Source organism: Oncorhynchus gorbuscha, linkage group LG24, assembly GCF_021184085.1.
Source record: "Oncorhynchus gorbuscha isolate QuinsamMale2020 ecotype Even-year linkage group LG24, OgorEven_v1.0, whole genome shotgun sequence".
NCBI lineage: Eukaryota > Metazoa > Chordata > Actinopteri > Salmoniformes > Salmonidae > Oncorhynchus > Oncorhynchus gorbuscha.
Genome location: NC_060196.1, coordinates 17,945,612 through 17,958,240, shown reverse-complemented (window position 1 = coordinate 17,958,240; position 12,629 = coordinate 17,945,612).

Here is a 12,629-nt window from a genome sequence, read left to right as displayed (position 1 = left end):
GTTTTACCGTTTCGGATTTCACAGAATCAGATGTGCATAGTTCCCCCACATTCTACTATGATTTGTTTTTTTACAATTATATATTGACATTATGTAACACTGAAAGAAATGTGTTTTTGTAGCACGAGGCAGCTTGATGTACAAGTCCCAAGCCATTACAAAAAGGAAAGTTGCATGAAAGTTATGTCTCGTTATCGTCTAATCATTAGACCCTTCTTTCTAAACGGTGCATGGGGGCCTGTGGAGTTGTTTTCCAACACTTCTCCTTAGTAGAATGTATAATGATTGCTGAGGAACGGCTGTCCCGTTGTGCAATGATGTCCAAACCACCTGGTGATGAGTGCACTCCTTGGAACCTCCCCCAATGTGTATGCGTGTGCGCCATTCTGTTGTGTGTATGTACTAGTGGGGATTCTGACACTGACATTCTCAGGAATGGGTTGCCATAGAAATACATTTCTAGCAGTTGATAATGCACAAATAGGCATTAGGATGCAACTAAGGGTACAATTTAATGCAATCGTTTGTAAATATTTATTCAGCTTAAGGTGGAATAACTTTGTACATGTATACATTTCCCCAAGGTTCGATAAAAACACAGTTCCGCTATGCTGAGGTGAAAAGGTGTCTCACTGCTGGCTTAACTAAGCCCCTCTCCCAAAAAGAGCAGCTCCATCTTAATATCGAACCAAGTGGCGGGCCTGTCTGTTTTTCAAATTCATTACTAGGCCTTTAACCTAGAGTATGTTGCTCTTTTATTGCTCTAGTGGATGGTCTTTTGGCAAAGTTGAGGCTAATACAGGAAGCAACGTAATCCATATTTTGTTCACCAAGGCCTAGGGCTGTCAGACTTGAGAATAGCCATTAAGCTCATCTTCGCAGCAGGTGCCTAGCTCTCACTTTGTTCCCATCACTCAAACTCAGTGGGTCTGCAACTCTACTCAAAAGTGACCAGAGAAAGATAATGATCCTTTGAGAGTTCATGGAGGATCATCTTCTGAGAAGATGCCTGATCTGCCCAGTCTATTAAAGGGTTCACAGAGCAAGGAACTGCACCTGCTGTCTGTAGATTGATCCAACCTGTGATTCATACTGTTACCCCCCTGTGGAGCCTAGGTGGTTCACATCGGCTCTGTCCCAAATGGCACCCTATTCCCATATGAGGACGTTTAATGACGGGCTCTGGTCAAAAGTAGTGCACTATATAGGGAATAGGAAGTCCATTTGGGATGCACCCCATGTGGCTCACCGGCTCTTTGATGGTGATAAAGGGGAAGGAGGGAGGAACATCTGCGATTCCCCTCGTAGGCCCTTCCTGGCTCCCCTGCAGTCTGGTATATCTCATCAAAAGACAAATGATCTCAGCCGTTGGATCCCTCGAAACATGGATTCATCCTTCCAGTGCATTTGGTCTAGTGAGCAGCTTCACAGGTCTGGAGGACCACTTCACAGTGCCTCAGTGTGTTAGTTTTCACTGCAGTTTGTGATGGTTAACAACATTTTTGTGATGGTTTTGCAATGATACACAGAGATCAACTATTTTATTTCATGGTACCGTGCCTTGCAAAAACAGCTTATGGTCACGACTTTCTTCATCATCAGCAGACGAAATTCGGCACTGACGAATCTCTGGCTGATGCAATCGCACGCAAAGGACGTTTTCCGTCTCCCCTCGTAAGTACGGCTGACTTTCCTGTTAGAGGAAGTACATGGCCCAGGCACGGTTGAACGTCTTGCAAGGTGGAATTACGTCAATGTCTGATCAACAACACCATAAACACCACGAGACAAGCCAGCAAGAGCAACCCTCAACTCCCCTCAAGGAGAGTGTCCATCTTTATCCCCCCCCCCCCTCCAGTCTGGCGGCTCTAATATTATCCCAGAGATTTTAGCCAGCGTAATTGTTGATTTAAAGCAGCTTAATTTATCATTGCCGTGGCAACTCACGAGAGCTTTGAGGGGAGAAGGAGGGAGAAAAGGAGCGGGAAGGAGGGGAGCGAGGGGGGAGAGAGAAGAAAAGAGACCATATTTTTATTATAATAAATATAAATTTACTATCAGTCGTTCATCCATGTCGAGTCCATCACTCATTCTCACTTGGTGATCTCCCGATCGCATCAGAAATGAAATAGAGATGAACACTTGTTTTTCCAAGGATACGAAAATTGTTAGAATGTTTGGATGCGTTTCGGTTATGTTCTCACCAATATAATGATTGTTGTCCCTAGAGAAATAATCACCGCTGTGTTCATCTTTATGGCTCTAGTTGTTACACTAGTTGTATTGTTTTTGTTATAGTAAAAGAAGGAGTTATAATTGTATGTTTGTGTAAGGCTAGTTGGTACACTGTGATTGAGTCGCAACTTTAGGTTTTGTAGTGATAGTTGTTACACTATAGGCATATTGGTTTTATAGTTTTGCAGTGAGCGTTGGTACACTGTAGTCATTGGTGTATAGTCACAGCACTTATTTGAATAACTCAAGCATCCATTCAATGCATTTTGTCCTCTCAGCTGAAAAGACATCATTTATTTATACACCAATGGTGCTCATTGAGGCATGGGACACAAATCCCTCAACCCCCCCCCCCTCTCCCCCCCAGACCAAATATTTCTCTTTCCAATTCTTTCCCTCAAACTTCTTCTTCCTCAGAGATAGTTTACCCTCAGGCAGCAGACATATATATCTCTTTCTTTCAAACTTTTAAAACATTTTGTTTTTACATCCCTCAACGTTTTGTTGTTATGTTGCTTCTCAGAATCTATTGGCACCGTTTGCATATGAAAGGCATTCTGGGTTTGCTTCCAGTGTTTCATACTGATCTGTTCAGACAGTACACAGAGTTGTGATGCTTGTTGGTTTGGCATCTAAATTGTCATTTTGTCAGTTTAAGAGAATACTTGTAGAGCAGCTCGGTTCAATAGCCAGTTACCCAAATAAACCAACTTAAAAAAGGACCAATCAAATTCTTGGAATTGACTGAACAACTTTGGGATTGTTGTTCTTTGGATTCTCATCTGAATCGTCGATTGGGATCGACAATCCAAATCTCATCTTTTCTAATCTTTCTCGTTAGACTTGGCTCTCTTTTGTCCATACCTGCACTCTCTCTCTCTACCACCTCTCCCTCTCCTCGAATCACAGTCCTTCTGCAGTGTGGGCTGGTACCCACCTTAATGCATGGAATGCATGTGCCACGGGAGCATGACAACTCTGCCCACAATACTTTATTTGAGTCTGTCCCTGATGGGTTACTTTGGAATGAATTGAAATATAAATGCTGCGACGGTGAATTTTCAACCATTTCAAATTGACAAGAGCATGACTTCTACTAACTACAAACAGATTTTTTTCAAATTTCAAATGCCATGCCATGGTGAGTTTACAAGTATTACAAAGTTCACTTCAAAATAAGGTCAATCTTGATATGCCATTATGTCTTTCATTATGAGTTGGTAAGGAAGAAGGCTAGATTTCATCCCAGTCTATAGAATATCAAATTGGGTGCTAATGCCGAGGACAATATTGGAAATGTGTTTTATCCCTTTCATGTGTCATCCTCTGGGGTTCTTTGTACTTTTAAATTGCTTTTAACTGTGAAACATTTTTTACCCAAATATATAAAAAGGTAAAGTATGTATAATTTAAACTCAATGTGGATCCCATGTTTTTCTGTGTGTGTGTGTGTGTATACTTACTTATTTTCCACCACAATTTGCAAATAAATTCATTAAAAATCCTACAATGTGATTTTCTGGATTTTTTTTCTCGTTTTGTGTGTCATAGTTGAAGTGTACCTATGATGAAAATTACAGGCCTCTCTCATCTTTTTAACTGGGAGAACTTGCACAATTGGTGGCTGACTAAATACTTTTTTGCCCCACTGTATATATATATATATATATATATTTATATATATTGAATTTATAAACTGATACTCAGTAAAATCTTAGAAATTGTTGCATGTTGTGCTCATATTTTCGTTTAATATGAGCACAACATGCAACAACATGCAACAATTTCTAAGATTTTATTGAGTATCAGTTTATCAATCAATCAATTGAAATAAATTCAGTAGGCCCTAATCTATGGATTTCACATGACTGGGAATACAGAGCTGCATCTGTTGGTCACATATACATAATAAAGGTAGGGGTAGGGATCAGAAAACCAGTCACTATCTGGTGTGACCACCCTTTACCTCATGCAGAGTGACACATCTCTTTCGCATAGAGTTGATCAGGCTTTTGAATGTGGAATGTTGTCCCACTCCTATTCAAAGGCTGTGCAAAGTTTTTGGATATTGGCAGGAACTGGAACACGCTGTCGTACATTTCATGGGGCCATGCATTATCATGCTGATGATGGTGGCGGATGAATGACAGGACAATGGGCTTCAGGATCTCCTCACTGTATCTCTGTGTATTCAAATAGCCATTGATAAACTCTGTTCACAACGTTGATATCAGCAAACCGTTTGGCCACACGACGCCATACACACGGTCTGCCATCAGCCTGGTACAGTTGAAACTGGATTCATCTGTGAAGAGCACACTTCTCTTGCGTGCCAGTGGCCATCAAAGGTGAACATTTGCCTACTGAAGTTGGTTACGACGTCGTACTGCAGTCAGGTCAAGACCCTGGTGAGGATGACGAGCACGCAGATGAGCGTCCCTGAGACGTTTGTGCCAAAATTTGTGCAGTTGTGCAAACCCACAGTTGCATCAGCTGCCCGGGTGGCTGGTCTCAGACGATCCCGCAGGTGAAGAAGCCAGATGTGGAGGTCCTGGGCTGGTGTAGTTACACGTGGTCTGCGTTTGTGAGGCCAGTTAGATGTACTGCCAAATTCTCTAAAACCACACTGGAGGTGGGTTATGGTAGAGAAATGGACACTTGATTCTTTGGCAACAGCTCTGGTGGACATTCCCGTAGTCAGCATGCCAATTGCATAATCCCTCAAAAACTTGAGACATCTGTGGCATTGGGATGTGTGACAAAACGGCACATTTTAGAGTGGCCTTTTATTGTCCCCGGCACAAGGTGCACCTTTGTAATGATCACGCTGTTTAATCAGCTTCTTGATATGCCACACCTTTCGGCTGGATGGATTATCTTGGCAAAATAGAAATGCTCACTAACAGGGAGGTAAGCTTATTTGTGCACAACATTTTGAGAGAAATACGATTTTTGACCGTATGATAAATGAAACATGGGACCAACACTTTGCATTTATATTTTTGTTCAGTGTAGTTTGTACATTAGTTCTCAGATCATTTCAACGTTTTAGGAACCGTTTAACAATGAACTATCTAGACTCCCACAACGGATGATTAGTTTTCTTTAACTTCTGAACATTGACTTCAAAAGACCAACTTGGATTCCCTGTTGCATTTCTGTTATGGATGGTGCCATTACCTACATTTACCTGTTTGTTTTTTTGTTTGTAGCCTCTCCTCTGTAATGTCTAATATTCCTCCTGTGTACCAGCGCTGACCCAGCAGCACGACGAGTCTGCTGTAAATAGAAAAGCACCGGTATCCCCCTGTGAGCTTGTCGAGATGAAAAACAAAAGAGATGGATATCATTTTGAGGCAAGGTTACAGAAGTACTCATTCATCTGAAAGCCCGACGCCTTTGTGCGTTTGATTGCTGTTTGTTAGACTTCATGTCTTCCTCGCAGACTCTGCGTATTTGCGGATTGAGTCTCTTAACACTGTTTTGGTTACGACATGATTCCATATGTGTTACTTCATAGTTTTTAATGTCTTCACTATTATTCTACAATGTGGAAAAACGTTTCAAAAAACTTTAAAAAACGTGAATGAGTTGGTGTGTCCAAACTTTTGACGGGTACTGTATATGTCAGCTAGAAATGGATTAGTATGCCAGCTGAGCATTTCATGATGATGTCAGCTAATGAACTGCCTTCTTTCTGCCCACTCATTGACTGACATGGTGTCGGTGTTGAATGGAAGACAAGACTATCAATAGCGGCGCTGCATAACGATGGCGACCCCCATGCACTTACCACACAATGTCTTGTTTGCTAAGTTCTCTGTACTGTACATTGCTCTCCTTTTACTCTTATTTTTTTAATTTGGTCATTAGCACAGTATACACGATCCCAATTCTAGCTCCAAAATGCTGGCAATTTAAAAAAAAAATGAACATTTAGATTGTGCTGATTTATTGGCACGTTGAACCAATATGTTGCACACCATAGTTTAAAACTCAGTGGCTAGTGGTAAAACAATGACGTCATATCTGAATTCCAACATCTTTATGCACCTTCGCCATTGGTCTGCCAGAGGGAGTGTTTACTTCTAGGAACGGCTGTCATTCAATATGAGCATGAAGAAAAAACACCTGGACCCGTATCCACAAAGCATCTCAGAAATGGTCCTCGGAAACAAGACAAAAAAACTCCCAGCTCCGAGTAGGTTTTTGGATGATGTTTAACACTGCCCAGACAAACTGAGCCATGAGTAAATTCAACTTATACAGTCTCCACTGGTAATCATAACAGTTTGATGTACTGTAAATGAAAAATGGTGATGACGCTCATTGGTATTGTTGCAAAAGATGGGGAATAACTAATCGCGATGAGGCATCGCCAGTTTTTAACTGTATAGGGACACTTCAGACAACCATGGTGAATGTGACCACATGAAATGTTTTATATAATTTCTGACACAATCACTTTGCCTACACTTAATTATTACCTGATATGTTGGCATGCATAGCCTTTTTTTCCCCGTTATAACAACACACTCGACACTTCCCACAGTTGTCTAACAACTCTTAAATCACTTTGACACAGTAGGAATCGAGTAACATGCCGATAATGTTGTAACAACGTTAGAACTTTCAATCATTTTCATCGAACACAATCAAAGTTAACATAGGCCCTAAATGCTTTCATTTAACATCGGCCCTAAATGCTTTCAATTGCTCATCTTACAGGCATGCCCAATTTAGGCATTTTAAAAAAACAATATGGTGTTGTACTCCAAAGGGATATCTGTATATATATATATATATATATATGTATGTGTGTGTGTGTGTGTGTTTTATTTTTTTGCCATTTTGGTTAATGATTTAGGCCTATCATATGAAATGGGCGTGGTGTGCCTCCCGAGTGGCATGGCAGTGCTAGCTGTGCCACATTAGGACAGCTCCTAAATATCTCTGTTGACTCGGTGAGACTCTTAGGACTGAAGAGGCTTCATACATAGTTTTGATTTTCACCCAGAAGAGTAGGAGTAAAATGTATCTTCTCAGCACCAATTTTCTACTGTTAGGTACCTTGTGGATACGGCCAAGGTGCCCAGTTTGAATACTCATAAAGGGCATCCTTTTTCCCTTCTTGAAAGTAGCCTTATCACTGACTAATCATCTGTTGTGACTGGATTGGTGTAAGGAAGCTTCCCATTGTATTTAGTTTCGCCTCTTGAAATGTCAGATGGTCAGTTACTTCAAGGAAGGATGCATTTTGAGAGTATTTTCGAACAGGGCCATGGCCTATTACTTAAAGCTTGTATCGGTACAAGTCCAATTCTAGTATTCTATCTATGTATGACATGGCAACGATAGAAGACTAGAGTTGGCTACATTACACACAGTATGTAGACGAGGCTAAGACAGCGGCAGTACAGCATTTTCTCTGATGAATAAAGAGCAGGCCCATCCCGTAAGTGGCTGCTGCTGCAAAGCTTCACAACTTGCCGGGAGGCATAACCCTTAGTGCTGGGGCAAAGCAGTGCGAACTGGAGTGATGAAGACAAGTGTTTTTTTTTTTGTTTTTTTTTTGCTTCGGACTCTGCGAGGCATCGTAACCTAAAGGAAAGAAAAGAGTGGGAATGGGGGCAAGGACATGAATTGTGACAGATTTGGTAGAGAAGAAGAAAAGTCTCGCGTAGCAATTTTTTTTTTTTGACAGTGATAATAGTCCATAGTCAGATTGGGGAGGACGCAGCTAGGGATGTTTTGAAGACAACTTGTCAGACTTCTTTTTTCAAGTAAAGAAAAAACAGAACTTGCATGTACTGTAAGGCTGACTGTTCCTCAGTGGAATTGTGCTGAAACTTCGGCGATGCCAACATAGTATAACTTGTTGAATAGTGCTGTGACTGGGTTGCAAATGAAATTCAGGCATCTGGCACATTTTATGCTGAAATGCTGATCAATGTGCATTGTGCCTGTCAAATAACCTTTACATTACCTTGGACTGTGAGAGGGATAGTGAAAAAGTAGTGAATTGAATTTCAAACGTACAGTAAATCTTATGCTGCCCAGTCGTCTCTCACCATATTAGCTTTGTAGCTTGCAGTTTTCCATGTACTGTACTATAGTTGTTTCGAGTGTTATTGCTTTCAAACAGGTAGACGCGAGCGCCTTGCTACATTTGATTGTGCAATGTATTTGACTGCTTTTGAGCCTTACTTCTTATATTCAGATCGCACACCGTTGGATTCAGAACTGCAAATGAGAACTATATTAAATCTCTGGTCTGTTCCCGAGCGAAGACAGGCAGCTACATAAATATTGGTGGGTTAAACTACCCAGGCAACATTTTGAGAGGTATTAGTCTGAAGAATGCTGAATTTATATCAGTTAATTACTGCTCCTGAGCAATCAGAAAGCAAATGCAGTTCAAGACGGGGCCTCACTGTACTGTATATCTACGAGGATTACTTCTCCTCCCCACAGTTGCTAAGTGCTGTTGGAGAACTGCCTGGATCTTAAATCATTTTGCGGCGTTTTTTTTGGATCAATAACTCCCAACTTTGGAGGGATGGAGCTTGGTGTCTATTGGATTGATGCTTCTTCCCAGGGCAGGCGAACCCTCTCAGTAAATACATCTGCATTCACGCAGCTCTCTGTTCAATCACAGAGCTTTGGCTCCAGCATTACAAGCTTGGAACAGGGAGTTATTGGCATATCCTGCAAAGGAAGAGTCTTACTGACTGCCCGAGAGCCTTCATCGGGCATTGCAAATTGGCAAGGACTGTCGGTCTATTGGTGTCTAGATGTTTCATGTTAAAATGAGGATAATGTTTAAAGAGTGCCTTTTTTTGTGTCCCCAACGACCTCATTAAGAGTAATTAAGTCGCCCCAGAAGTTGCAAACAAAACTAAAATGGATGAATAGTATGAGATTTTAAAATTCTCCTCCACTCTAGATGAACTGCTTAGCGTTACACAGTAGCATCCATTGGAAGTTTTTGTTTTAGGAAATCTTTGAAATTGTATAAGCTGCCAGTAGGTATCACAGCTCTATGCCTGTGTAATACCTATCATGTAGTACAAAATATTTATACCTGACTTGATGCAACTACCCTATAAATACATATTCTGATGGTCCTTAGTATAAAGTGGGACTGTTGAGTGTTTTCATTCCAAATCCTCTGCATACATTACACAATAGGGTTGTTTGCACAATATTGTCTGACCCAACACCCTCTAAATGTTGTCGACTGCATGCATTGTCATGATATAGGCCTGGCATTTTCTTGTTATGTGTGGATGTTGAGGCCATAGTCTTTATATACATGTCTTTATATTGACCTACTGTACACAGGACTCATTTCCATGTATATGTAGCCTTTAATAGCTTTGTCCCAATTAGATTGTATTTGCCTTACCTCCTAATTATCCCCTAAATCCTGATAACTATTATTTAGAGACTATTACCTCTTCACCGACAGGGCCTCTCCATGCTTTTATCCCTCCAGATAATCCCCTACTCGGTTTTCACCCGAGCAGACAACTAACCAATGGATTTCTATCAAAATATAAACAGAATGCTGTTAAAATGAGTAGTAACACGTTCATATCCTCAGCGTGTTTTATGACCGCACTTGCTGGCTTCGGGCTCGTCCGCTCTCAATCTTGCCAAAAATAGAAGTTACACTGTCATTTGCTTGAAACGACATTGGCAAGCCCTTAAAAAGAGGAATATTAAAAAGTGTGTTTTAATCAATGGCTGTGACGGGGAAAGGATGGCGACGGGGATGGGGACGATGTCATGATTGCGCATCTTGGTGACGTGTCATGAATCACCGGCCCCTCCTTCCACATAATTAATTGAGGGGTTCGCCACGTCGTTTTAGTCTTCATTTTGCCCGCGTCATCCTAATGGTCACACACACACACACACACCCTCTAAATGTGTACCTTCAGCATTGCAGCCACCCTAAACTGTCATTATCGGGTCATCCACGCCGCAATGCCACCTCTCTACGTCGCCATTAAACACCACACAAAAATGTAATCTTTGCATTTCTTTGCCATCCTATAATTCAAAACATCAAAAAGAAGTGGCTTTAGGTGTACTCCAAATAATGTGTTTCGTCTCTCCCTCAATCACCTTCCATTCAAAGCCATAATAACATAGTCATATTCCAGTCATATTTCTCCGGGAAAAGCGGACCCTCTTTGACATTGAATTATACTGTGACAACGCCAGTGAATGACCGTGTCCTTGAGTTTGACAGGAACCATCCTGTATATTAGTTTTGCCTGTGGTCCTGTCTATTCAGAGTGTCTTTAAAGACCAACCACCTCATCGTCCTCCACTCAGGCGTCTGTTCATCTGCTTTGAGGTGATTGGTAGTTCTCCTATCGCTGCTCTTTGGGCTCTTTAGTGTGTGTGTGTGTGTGTGTGTGTGTGTGTGTGTGTGTGTGTGTGTGTGTGTGTGTGTGTGTGTGTGTGTGTGTGTGTGTGTGTGTGTGTGTGTGTGTGTGTGTGTGTGTGTGTGTGTGTGTGTGTGTGTGTGTGTGTGTGCAATCGTGCTTGTGTTTTTGTTGTTGTTGAGAGCATCGAGTGTGTTTTGGGGTGTCTGTGCGTGGTTAGCTGAATGCATTGATTAAGCAGGACCTGGACTAAATTGAGTTAGGACTGGAGCAGATGTTTGTATATTAAACTCTGGGGCTCAAAGGCACTCTGGCACGGCACACCACACTGCTACTCTCTCTAAGTACTGGCAGATTAAGGCGTTCATATTGAATGCATCTTAGAAGCTCTCTTCCAGACCCAGGATACATCCCAAATGGCATCCTATTCCCTATATAATGCACTATTTTTGACCAGGGCACAATTAGCCCGATTGGCCATTATCGCCCAGGTGGTGTAGTGTGCGATATAACAAGAGTATACTGCACCCTCAGGCCTGAGCTAGTGTGTTCCAAATATATATAGAGCCCTATGGGCCCTGGTCAAAAGTAGTGCACTGTATATGGAATAGGGTGCATTTGGGATGCATGGTATAGCTGTCAACATGGCTCCTACAGCCCAGCCCCACAGGTTGGTGCATATGGGGAGAAGCTCACAACATCCTCAATGACTTTTATATGTAAAACCCCAGACTCCCGGCCACCCCATTTTACAGCAGAACCTTTGGTATGATGAGAAGCAAATTTATAATATCACAGCATAATCAAGGATAGTTTAAGTCTCAAGCCTCTCAAGGCAACCTTGCGGTGAGAGCGATGACGAGCTCCGAGGAAGGGCCCCCGCCGAAGATGAGGATGAGTTTTATTTAGTTGCGAGATTGATCAGCTTGAACTTTTGCCTGACAGTAATTATGTCGGCTCTCTCTCTCTGTTCCTCCCTCTCTTCTTGCCCTCTCTCTCAGGGCCCTGTCTGAAATCTACAGCTGGCCACATTACCACCTCTACGGAAGGTAGGGCTCCCTGAGGTGATTCTTCTCTGAGCGCCCTGGCTCTCACACTCTCTATGCCCTAAAACCAAATACTATTTGAACACTGTTCTGAGTTCCTCAGTATCATCCCTGGCCCCATAGGTGAACCAGGGTCCCAGGTACGTGTGTGTCCCTTCGTCACCCCCTATACTCTTCTCTTTCCCACCACCACCTGTGTGTGTAGTTTTAGTACCTTGTCCCGCCCCCTCTGGGCCTGACCTCTGTAAATCTCTGGAAGTTTATTTCCCCAAGTGCACTCAACCCCCACCGACGCCTCGCCAATTAGTCTCACACCGCCTTGAGCGTATACCAAGGATGCGGGCGCGTGCGTGTGTGTGCGCGAGAGGGAGTGAGTTCAAGATGGATAGAGACTGTGCTAGAGTTTGCGTGTAATGTTGTGCCGACTGCACGCAGCTATAAACATTTGGCCCGTGCAAATCAATATTTGAAATATTTATTCATATAGTCACTTGCTGGAACACATTCATTTTAAGCCAACTGTCGGTGCTACGTCATCATTTTGACTTGCTGTTCCTTTTTTTCGGGGCAGAAATGCATGAAAGTGTGCTAAAGGAATGCTTACTTTCCCTGTATCCAATTCCGTGTTTGGTGCATGGGTGGATGCACCGGTGGCATTGTCTCCCAACGGGATAAAATGTTATTTCTCTCCAGAAATGTATTTTGGTTCTTTCATGCTTGAAAAGGATTTAGCTCCGTTAGCCAAGTGGCTCAGCGCCGTTCTCTGAGAAAGACTTTCCCCATTTATGAACATTTCAAAACTCTGGGCACACATGCAGAGAAGTTAACTCCCGTTTTCTCTGTGTGTGTGTGTGTGTGTGTGTGTGTGTGTGTGTGTGGTGTGTTGGAGCATTCAGTTTGGGTGTTTGAAACTCGATACAGTGAGTACAAGTTATGCAATGTGTAAAAA